Here is a 12,888-nt window from a genome sequence, read left to right as displayed (position 1 = left end):
GGGACATAAACAGCTTCTCTTTTAGTGAATAATTTGTTGTTACTGCTTCAAAAATAATGTATTTACTTATAACTTTATATTATTAAAGTATTACTTACAAAAAAGTTTCCTATTATATAAGAATATAAGAAATGAGGAGAAAAGTAAGAACAAAACGCTTAGTATCATGGCTTGTTTTGTCTTCTAATATTCACGGAAGAGTCCTAATTCAAGACAAAAGTGGACAAAAAGACCTATTTTAATATTTTATAAAAAAAATCATTTTCTAATATTAAAAAATCATTTTCTAATATTAAAAAATCATTTTCTAGTATCAGAAAAAACTTTTTCTATTATTAAAAATAAGATACTTTTAAATATTAGAAAATGTTTTTTTAATATTGAAAAATCATTTCTTAATATTAGAAAATCATTTTTTAATATTAGAAAATCATTTTCTAATATTCGAAAAACATTTTTGATATAGTAAAATCATTTTTCAAAGCGTCTGAATGAAAAGTAATAGCGTTTTATGACTGTACTAAAGATGGTTACATAAGCATTTTAATTTTTACTTAAATTACGTCAACATGCGGCTAAAACTTGCATTTCCAAAGTTTATTTCTTTGATGTTGTCTCCACTGGCATTGAAACAAAACAAATGATATTGGTGGATATTTCATTATTTGAACATCATGATACAACCTTGTGTTTATTTTTATTGGAATGCGAAACTATAGACAGAATGAAAGTAGAATCTGGAGTATCCAAGGATCAGTCCTAGGACCCCGGTTTCTTAGTTTTTACATATACAACCTACGCTGAAGGTCCACACTAAACAGCGAGACTGTTTGAGGATGATGTTGTTGTCTACTTTATCACTTCCTCAGACGATCTCAGACAACGACTGCTACGAACTACAAGAAGTCCGAGATAAACTGCCAAAATGGGAAAATGTTTGGAAAAAAGCCTGAGATGGAATTTCAACGGTTCCAGCCAAACACAAAATAGAGGTCATCATTTACAAGGGATTTTATGTCTTTCTTTGTACATTTACATACTCAGCTATTTGTTTTATAGTTGCTTTATAAAACAACTAAACCATCATATTCTGGTATCGTTTCCTGTGACACGAAAGACAACGGGGTAAAAACTATATTTGTAATGAAGTGTTTTCATTCTTGGGCTTATAAATACCCTTTTCCATCTAGGTACACATATCAATTTTATTTTCAATAAAAGAACAGAGTTCCAATGTCCCCGCATTGCACGCACTTTATGAGGGGGAAAGAAGACTTCTGATGCCGGTGTATCCTTATTTTTTTTTTATCTCGAGAGAATAGAAGCTTCATAAAAGTGGGATTTCCATTATAATTTATATTTTATATAACTTAGATTTCCAAGGAGCATAGTTGATTAATATATTCGATCAGGACTTATTTTCGCAAATGTCAAAGACATTGCTGATGATATATAAGTTTCAACAAATCGGTAATTGGACACATAACAGCACTAACAAGACCAGACAAACCGACGCAAATTCCGAAAAAGTGGGGTCACTTCGATTCCTATATGCAGAAGTTCCATATACAGAAGTGCCGCTGTAATTGATTTGTTTTTGAGATGTCAAATATATAAGATTGGGTGTGACACTTTTACATCAAATATTTCTGAATTGAATAATAGTAGTTTCGAGAAAACAATGAAATTCTGTTGGAAATATAATACATATTGCTGGGTATTTTGAAATTAAACAAAAATCTAACAAGTGTCGGATTCTAGGCGAGTACACATGCATACAGGGAAAATGTCCGGAAAAAATCATTTTCTGCATAAAATGGCCCCCATAAAAAATAATTGTCTGTATACAATGATTGGCGACGGGTTTGCATCCACATCATATATACCCTGGCTACGCCACTAAAATATATCACAGTATAGGTATGTGATTGTTGTTTTAAGCTTCAGGCCGAAATACTAGTTACTGCATGTGTCATTGAAGAACTGCAACACAAGTACTATTTGTTTTCCTAAGGTTGTACAAGATGTGTCATGATGCAGTACATCAAATACCTTAATTTTGACGGGACGTATTATGGTATACAAATGTCCGGCGTCCTTCCGTCAGTTCGTCTTTCTGGCATAAACATGTCGCACCGTAACTTGAGAACGACTCATCCAAATTTCATGAAACTTAATACAGTTGTTCCTTATGATGGTCAAACGATCTGTATACTTTTTGGTGAAAATAAGATTAAAACTTTTTGAGTTACGGGACTTTGTCATTAAAATAGGGGGTTGTTTTTTCACATGTCGCGCTGTATCTCAAAAAACAATTTATAATAATTGCTTAAAACTTTACACACTTATTAGATATATTGAAAGATCAGTATACTTTTTGGTTTAAATTCAAAATTTTATTCTAGAAATATTGATTTAAAAAAGGGGGGCTTTCACATGTCACTTCTTGGTTATCTCAGAAACTATTTATAATTATTGCACACATTTGTCCGACATCTCATTTTTCCGACAACCCATGGCCATTGGTCCGACATCCCAAAAGTCCAACACCCCATTAGTCCGACACCCCTATATAGCCCGACACGGAATAATTAATAAATAATATAATTTCAATAGGTTAATCCAATTACTTAAAATTGATCTTCCTGAGAGTCCTTAAAATAATAATAACATAAATGAATTCATAAAGTACTTACAATATTGTAATTTTACTTAATTTCCGGTTGCAAATATTACATGCATATTCAGGACAAGAAAAATTTAACAATAAATACACTAGGTAGGTTCTGTAATAGTTGCCAGCCAGGATGAAAAAGGTAAAAAAAACTTGGACTGCCACTAGACAATGAAATTACTATATTGAATACAGACAACCTTTTGCCTTTCAATAGGCTCAGACAAGAGGCCACAGAAGGCCCCTCAAAGACTAGTTGCAATGGTTCTTAACCTGCATAGACGTTTGATACATTGTCACATCTCTGATATTTGTTGAAAATTATACATTCCGCACAACCAAACGGACGTCCAACTTTGGCAAGGGTTTACTGCGGGAAGAAGACCAAAATTACCACATTTCTATTCCCACTTGAATTGTATATTTAAAAATCAAAAACTCACTGGACCTTCCATTTCAAATTGCAAGCGTTGAACTATTTGACCTAATGGACCTCCGTGAGACTATTTGTCCGCACGCGACATTAGATTTCGCGGAATTTCAAATGCAGCTATGGGATTGGATGATTTTGAAAATACCTTGGGAGTTACAACGTGCTGTTTTTCCTATTGTATGTAGGGTTGCGGTCAGTAAAGAACATAGCCGCTTTTCATTTCAGAATATTATTAAACGTTTAACACCTGTATGGTTATTTTCCTCTTCTTTTTTTTTTTACAATAGATCATGTATCTCCGGCATTTATTGTCTGTTGTCGTTATGATAAAACACTAATACTGGCTGGAAATAGTACATTTATTGTCCCCTCAGCTATTCCTCAGGCCAATAGTGGCACTACGAGGGACAATAAACTTACTATTCCACTCATACCCAGTCAATAAGTATACAATATTTACTAAAAAGCATATAGAATGATTGAGATGCATTTATCAAAATAAATATACTATTAAATTGAGAATGGAAATGAGGAATATGTCAAAGAAACAACAACCCGACCAAAGAGCAGACAGCAGGCGAAGTCTATCAATGTGTCTTCAACGCAGCTAGAAATTACTGCACCCAGAGGCGGGCCTCGGTTTGCCTCTCAAAATAAACCAGATGCTCCGCAGGGCGCAGCTTTATACGACCGCAGAAGTTGAACCCTGAACGCTTGGGGCAAGTATGGACACAACATTCAAGCTGGATTCAGCTCTGAATTTGGATTGTGATTAAATAGTTGACACAGCATAGGTTTCTGACACAGAATGAATGTGGTCTAATGAACTTACTTGTTTACATTTTTTTTTGGCAATTCACTTTGCTGTTGAATATTAATCCTCTCAAAAAGAAAATGTTTGAAGAAATTTTCTTTTTATTTCTGAAATCTGAAAAATTAAACACCTCCCCAATTTTTTTTTCATCTCCCCCTTTCCCTTATTCCAAAAATGATCTCAATTCAAATTTCTAATGGAGTTTGAAACAATAACTACTCATTTAAATACATCATAAAATATTAATTATATATAAAATGTTATGGTTAAAATTAATCTTAATTAATAGTAACTTCTAAAAAAATAAATGGAGAATGTGTCCAAAGGTACACAGATGACCCCCCCCCCCCCCCACCTCACTAGCATATAACGTTAAAAAGGGACATAACTCAAGAACTGTAAAACTAGCTGCCAAAAATTAAACTTGAACTGAACTGAGTTAAGAGGTACTAAGAATTATTTAAACATTTCATTAAATTTAGTTGAGACCAACGTAAGTTAAGAGAACAGAAACGAAAAAAATCTTCTATTTTTCCACTTATAAAGAGGCATAACCCTAGAATGGTAATCAAAGTGCTTGTAATCACTGAATGGCAAAGATTGTTTTAATTTATCAGTCAGTAGTAAAAGTGAATATTGCATTGTATATTGTACATATTAGCATTGATTTAAGTTGATTCAACTACTATTCTGGACAAAAAATGATAACTCCAATTTTCAAAGAATAATAATCATGGCTAAAAATAAACAAAAAAGCTTCATCAGCAACATTTTATATTGGCAAATTTCCAATGAAGTTTATTAAACTAAAGTTATTGGCAAATTTCCAATGTACATAATTTAAAAGCAGTTTAGGTGAGATAAACAAAAAGCTTCATCAGCAACATTTCATATGGGCAAATTTCCAATGAAATTCATTAAACTAAAGTTATTGGCAAATTTCCAATGGAATTTATTAATAATAAAGTTTTTGGCAAATTTCCAATATACATAATTTAAAAGCAGTTTAGGTAAGATATTCAAATGAGTTTCAATTACCAACCTTACACTGCTTTTGAATTATGGTTTGTACTTAAGTAATTGTCCTTTAACCTGGAAACCCTTTTCCCCACTTTTTTGCACCTTATTCCCTAACGGTTTGAGCCATAACTCCCAAAGACAATTCTTACCATCCCTTTGTGGTATTCCAATATCAAAAAATCTAAATACATGGCTAGATTCAGCATATCAAAGAACCCAAAGAATTTAATTTTTGATGAAATCAAACTAAGTTTAATTTTGGACCCTTTAGACCTAAATGTAGACCAATTTTAAAACGGCACCAAAAATTAAGAATCTAAATACACGGCTAGATTCGGCATATCAAAGAACAAAGTTTAATTTTGGACCCTCTTTGCCCGAAATTCCTAAACTGTTGGAACCATAACTCCCAAAATCAATCCCAATCTTCCTTTTGTGGTCATAAACCTTGTGTTTAAACTTCATAGATTTCTATTTTCTTATAGTACAGTTATTGTGCGAAAACAAAAACAAAAATGCTTATTTGGGCCCTTTTTTAGCCCCTAATTCCAAAACTGTTGGGACCAAAACTTCTTAAGTTATAGTGCGAAGACATTTGGTTTTCGCACTATAACTTTAGTAAAAGTTAATAGAAATCTATAAAATTTAAACACAAGGTTTATGACAACAAAAGAAAGGTTGGGATTGATTTAAGAAGTTTTGGTCCCAACAGTTTTGGAATTTCGGGCCCAAATAAGCATTTTTGTTTTTGTTTTCGCACAATAACTGTACTATAAGAAAATAGAAATCTATGAAGTTTAAACACAAGGTTTATGACCAATATACGACCGCAAAAATTTTGCGGTCGTATAAAATGTGTAAAAGTTCAGTGAAAATGGATGTCATACTAAACTTTAAAACTCACAGATGAACTGAAATTTTAAAAAAACATGCTAGATTAACAAAGGCATGTTTACTAAATATACACTTTTAACTTCACCGCATTTATGGCCTGTCCCAAGTTGGGATCCTCTGGCCTTTGTTAGTTTCATATATATATTTCTCTAATTCTTCGTCAATTTATCCCTTTCTGCACCCATTGTATAAAAATATTTAATCAACGTGTCACAGTGGTTCGTTTGATCTCAGTTCTTCATTGGTTAAAATCCGATTATGACGTCGAATTTTCTTGCTTTCCTATGAATTTCCTTTTGTGACGGCATGAAAAAAGGCGACCATGCCTGATGACGTCACATACAAAGAACACATCGTTTTGCAGATCATTCAAAAAGAAGGAATACGTTTGCCTGCGTATTGTTTGAAAATCATTAGAGAAACAGATTCTACCACCAAATCTCGTGTAATACGATATTTATCCACTCTCGACAGTTAAATTTTAAATATTTAAAACGCTCGGCGAGCCTCGAGTTTTAAATTTGAAAATTAAACTGTCTCGAGTGGATAATTATCGTATCACGCTCGATGCAGTGGTAGAATCTTTATATACTAGAACACACCCGCGAAATCGCGGGCATATACAGCTTGCATGTTGTAGAATGAATTTTTGTAAAAGATATTATGACTGGAGAATAAGGTATCACAAGCACTCTTTTAAGTCCGTTATGTGTTTTCTTTCTGTTAAATTCAATTATTTGTCGTGTTTCTGGCCTTATACCACAATTGATCTCCCCCTTTGCTACAATGCATTTGGTAAAAGTCATTATTAAACTGCTTATAGAACATTATTATTCTATTAAAATGTGCTTCTAGGACAATCTATCAGTGCTCTTCCTTTTGAGAGCCCCATTTACATCCAAGCTCCTTTGATCTGAGCCGGATCACCCCTACCAGATCAACCCAGTTTGAGTTTCTTTGTTATGCATGCTTTCCTTTGTTCTGTAACATTTTGGCGGGAATGCCAAATACACTATAAAACTTATAATTAATTATACGGAAAAGACTATCTATCAAAATTCACGTAGAAAAAATCCAGTGTATATGCTGGGATTCGAACTCACGACCTTTAGCATATCAAGGCACGACACATTCCACTACACCAGGACGACTAAATACGAACTACCAGTAATTTAACATACTTAAAGGAAGCAAAATATGTTTATAAGTTGGGCGAGTTGGCAGACCTGTATTCAGTGGGGTTTAAACCCTTTTCGTTAATAAGTGAGTTGTCAGACTATAGTGCCTAACAAGATTTTGTGAGGTAGACGAAATTGACTTTAAAACGATCGTATTGACTTTTGATGTGCAGAAATAGGCAGATCGGACATATTTTGACTTTAGTTACTTACTTCTTAAGTTTGGGATTAATTGTAATCAACATATTCCAATGAGACTGAAAAATGCTTTTTTTTATTATGATAAATAATAATTTTACCTGCCGTAGTCGTGCGTAAAATATATTTCGGTATTTCTCTTACGAAAATGACTTGTTTAATGGAACAAAACGTATTATTTGTAAACTTTCTCTTTACTCTTCACAATAGGCTTTTAAAAAATAACCTTTCCAACTGTATATTCCGAAAATTTTGTGAAAATCGAATAAGTGGCAATTCTTACCTTTCATACCTTAACTTTCATTGATAAAACATAATATTGACTCGTCCAGTGTCCAGTTTGAAGGTCATTTTAGTTACCGGTCACATTCATGCACGTTCTAATTAATCAATAGTCATGTATGAAAAGCATAAACAAGTTTGAAGGTAAACTAATAAGAACTTAATCCAATCAAATTGCCTACGATTCAATAACAATGACCAGTCCACATCATAAAAATGTATAGGGGTAAACTGGGTAGGGAGAAAATGTCAGATATATTATGTTCATTATTTTGCAATAACGAGTAAAAATTTGTTAACCAATAGATTTGTTATAATTTCATAATCATGTCGTTATATATTGGTATAGTTTTTGGATCTTTCATTAGCGTATTTAAGGCTGTAGAAAGTTTGGCCTTCAAAAGTCAACATAATCATTGACTTTATAAAGAAAATTCGCCTTTTTAAAACATTAAATGTTTCACAAATAATACGCGACAACAAAGCAAAATCATTTCTTAAAACACTGCAAAAAAAATAATTCTGATTGATGCAGTGGTATTGTCATAAATTGCACTGGAGTGAACAGTGGTACATCAAACGTCGAATTCCCTCACACAATGTTATCACACACTATAATTGTTCAATTTTATTTTACTTTTTTTCAAATTTGGGCGAGTCGGTAAACAAGAGTGGGGTATTTTTTTTATAAAGTGGCGACATAGTGTGGGTTGATTGGCCAGTGAGGCGAGTTGATATTATTTGATATCTACTCATCGTGTTCGGGGGTCATTAAGGGTATACATCATATAGTAATATATAAAGTATATTATAATGGTTGTGTGGCGTTCTAAACTAGATTTTGTGACGGCATGAAAAAAGGCGACCATGCCTGATGACGCCTCTGGCCTTTGTTAGTCTTGTATGATTTTAAATTTTAGTTTCTTGTGTATAATTCGGAGTTTAGTATGACGTCCATTATCACTACTATTATGCATATTTTAGGGGCCAGCTGAAGGACACCTACGGGTGCGGGAATTCTCGCTACATTGAAGACCCATTGGTTGCCTTCGGCTGTTGTTTGCTCTATGGTCGGGTGGTTGTCGCTTTGACATATTCACCATTTCCTTTCTCAATTTTATTTGTGAATTGTAAATGTTTTTCGTCTAATCTAAAACAGCTGGGATTTAAAATAGTTATCCCATCCGGACTTGGAGTGTCAGTGTTAGATCACCCTCTGGCCTCCGGCCATCGGGGTGATCTTACACTGACACACCGCGTCCTCGTGGGATAACTATTAATAACATGCCAATGGTAGGATTTGAATCTCGTATAAATGACTAAGGCTCATTTGAGGGGTGGTCTGAGGGGCCTTGATCCCGAACTCCCGGGCTTAAAAACATGAAATCCAGAGGTGCGTATTTCAACGAAACTCATATCCCGACATCCCGTAATTAAAAAAAAAATATTCCCGCATCCCGTAAAGATCAATCCCGAAATCCGGAGCTTAAAAACACCAGATCCCGACGTCCCGAATAAGTTCTGCCTCCCTCTAATCTCTACCCTACTTTCATTTTGGCCAAACACATACTTTCACTTTCAACAATAAAATTGTATGCCCCATTTATGGGAATTATGTTTTCTAGTCTGTTCGTCCGTTCGTTCGTTCGTCCGTCCGTCTGTCCCGCTTCAGGTTAAAGTTTTTGTCGAGGTAGTTTTAATGAAGTTGAAGTCCAACCAACTCGAAACTTAGTAAATATGTTCCCTATGATATGATCTTTCTAATTTTAATGCCAGATTAGAGATTTTACATCATTTTACGGTCCACTAAACATAGTAAATGATACTGCCGATGTGGCATCCGTATACTATGGACACATTGTTATTTCCACATGTTTTACTTATTTCAATATATATATGCAACTGGTATGACCCCTTAGATAGTAGATATTTTAGAAAGTATACAGAATACAGAGAGTCTCTGTATATGATAGTAGTATAATCGTAGTTTACAGGTGGATATTAAAACACGAAAACATAATTTTCTCTAAGGAGGTATAATAGTTGTGGTTCTTGCGATCTAAAACCCATGATATTGAGAACGCTCTGATTGGCTTATTTACTTTTCATTTTTGTAATCTATCATACGATTGGTTGTTCTTGTGCATGTTTAAAACCGGAAGTCTTATCTATGACTAAAAGTCAGTCTGATAACGGAAACAATATCCGGACACCTGTTTTGTCGTTTTTCTCCCAAAATAACTCAATCTGAATAATCATAAGAACGGATGACAAATGCGACTATGCATGTTACCTAAAGAACACAGAGGCATGATGATTAATTTATTTTGGAAGGAAGAGAAGCGACACACAAAATGAGGTCTTCTCGTTTAATAGTATAGATATGATTGTTAATTTTAGTCCAAGTATAGAAATGTTTTGGAGTTAAGCATGACGTCCATTTTCACTGAACTAGTACACATTTACGTTTAGGGGCAAACTGAAGACCTCCTCCGGGTGCATGTTTTTATGATGACCCATTGGTGGCCTTTGGCTGTTTTCTGCATTTTGTTGGGTTGTTGTCTCTTTGACGCATTCCCCATTTCCATTCTCAATTACATTTGTGAAGTTTTGCCATTTAACTAAAATGATGATACGCAGCTTTGTATCTCACCCAAAGTAGAGAATTGAGAAATGCAGTCTTCAATTATGCTTTTAACTCGATTTGTATGCTTGGTTCAGTGTACAGAATTATTGTGAGAAGAACATAAGTTTAGTTTGTCTTTAAGCAACTGTGTTTGTAATTAATTGAATAGTGAATTATTTAAAGTTAACACATTCAACTCTTAGGATAGTGCATGGGAAAACTGGTAAACCAAATAGAACTTTGTAAAGTTTTGCGCGTTCTCCGTAAGGAATCTGTTTGAGTGTACGAGTTCACGACAACAGCAAATGTGCTTGTAAATAGAAACAATGAATACAGGTACATTCTTGTGGCCATGTCAATGTCAACAGAAGTCGGGCTGGTTACTAGAGTTATTTTTATGGCGCCTGTTTGCTTGAGTCCTACCCATAAGTTGTGTTTAAGAGATAAAAGAACACAAATGAAAATACTTTAATACAGAAACAAAGTTTGTTGTATCATGAATGTGAAATTACAAATATTATCGCTTATTCAAATAGAACATACACATGGCTATTTCTAAATGATTGGTAGTTATTTGTTTTTTATTATGTCCAGTGGCAAATGTTTCATGACTTTATAAAGGTGGAAACTTCGATGAAAATGGATGAAATGTACCACCAGAATGATATCGAACTTAGAATGAAATTCAAAACAGTGTGGCTGTGGCCATTGATTGACACATTAAATTCATCCATTGACTGGGACAAGTTACATGAACGTTTGTCTGTAACGACCACTGTTCACGACGTACCTACGATAGACATTTAAACTGTGGGGTCACCCAAGGTTTCTTAACGCCTTTAATTATAAAATAATTCAAAAAATTATCAGGAATAACCTTTATGTTTTGATTAATATAATTGATATAAATCAAAACATCGTGTTATTTCTGATTAGTTTTTCGAATTACTTTATTAAGGTGTTGAGAACCTTTAGCGACCCCATAGTTTAAGTGTCTTTAAAAAGTACATAGTGAGCAGTGGTCGTTACATACAAACGTTCACCTAAATTGTTCCAGTCAATTGATGAATTTAATGTGTCAATCAATAGCCACAGGCACACTGTTTTGAATTTCATTTAGGTGAACGTTTGTATGTAACGACCACTGCTCACTATGTACTTTTTAAAGACACTTAAACTATGGGGTCACCAAAGGTTCTCAACACCTTAAAAAAGTAATTCGAAAAACTAATAAGAAATAACACGATGTTTTGATTTATATCAATTATATCAATCAAAACATAAAGGTTATTCCTGATTAATTTTTTGAATTATTTTATAATTAAAGGCGTTAAAAAACCTTTGGTGACCCCACAGTTTAAATGTCTATCGTAGGTACGTCGTGAACAGTGGTCGTTACAGACAAACGTTCATGTAAATTGTCTCAGTCAATGGATGAATTTAATGTGTCAATCAATGGCCACAGCCACACTGTTTTGAATTTCATTCTATCTGTTTCTGTAGTATACTCAAAAGAAAGAGCAGTTCAAATAACTCGTCAACGATACTACAAATGAGTGTCTGAATTAGGGCGGGAGGGAAGGGGATATATTTGCATCCATTTTCCCTATTCTTTGTACTTTTTGTCCATTACTCCCTCCATAATATTACTATTTTAGCACCTCATTTTTTGGCCCATTTTTCTATTCTTTATACTTTTGCCATTATTCTCTTGTTCTTTAAACCTCCATTCACACCCTGCTGAAGTCGGACTATTGGGGTGTCGGACTAATGGGGTGTCGGACCAATGGGTAATGGGATGTCGGACCAAGGGATAATGGGGTGTCGGACCAATGGTGTGTCGGACTAAAGGTGTGTCGAAATATCGGGGTGACCCCTTTCTGTTAAGCAACTGGATAAAAAGTTGCTCTCTGCTCTCTCAAAGCCCTGTCACTTCAGGTCATCTACGGTAAACTGAATCTGCCTACAAAACTAGTTGGGTCAGATTCCTACCAGCGTAACTGAATAATTTTCTACTAAAAGGAATATGTGTTGTTTCCTTTCCTTTCAGCCAATAGTTCGAAAACTTTAATACATCCATTGCATATAATTTTTTTAGGTTTAAAATGTCCTTCAAAATGGAGATTATTTGGCCCTACCCCCTCAGTCATGTCTACTGACTTTGAAACTATTGCTTATTTAACATGTATTGACCTTGTGATTAGTTCAGTTTAGGGGGAACCATTCGGCAGAGGACATTTTAGCGCCAATGTAAAACCCATTTTAGGGCAAGTTTTAAAACCCATTCAAGAGAAAATTGAAATTGTCAATGCCCATTTTAGAGAAACATTTTTAACCCATTCTAACAAATAATATTTAAACAAGAATGTGTCCCAAGTACACGGATGTCCCATGCGCACTATCATTTTCTATGTTCAGTGGACCGTGAAAATGGGATAAAATCTCAAATTTGGCATTACAATTAGAAAGATCATGTTATAGGGAACATGTTTACTAAGTTTCAAGTCGATTGGACGTCAACTTCATCAAAAACTACCTCGACCAAAAACTTTAACCTGAAGCGGGACGAACGGACGCACAGACCAGAAAACACAATGCCCTCAAATAGGCATAAAAATAAAAAAAAGGTTTAATAGACTCAAGACAGTACAATATAAAACATATCATGTTCATTAAAAAATACAGCACTAACAGATTAAATCAAATGTTAAAAGTCCGTTCTAGTCGAATTTATATCCCAGATAAAATACAGCACTAAAAGTCTAAAAG

This window comes from Mytilus edulis, chromosome 2, assembly GCF_963676685.1.
Source record: "Mytilus edulis chromosome 2, xbMytEdul2.2, whole genome shotgun sequence".
NCBI classification, from domain to species: domain Eukaryota; kingdom Metazoa; phylum Mollusca; class Bivalvia; order Mytilida; family Mytilidae; genus Mytilus; species Mytilus edulis.
The sequence above is the reverse complement of the archived record's forward strand: the minus strand, read 5'-3'. Positions refer to the sequence as shown.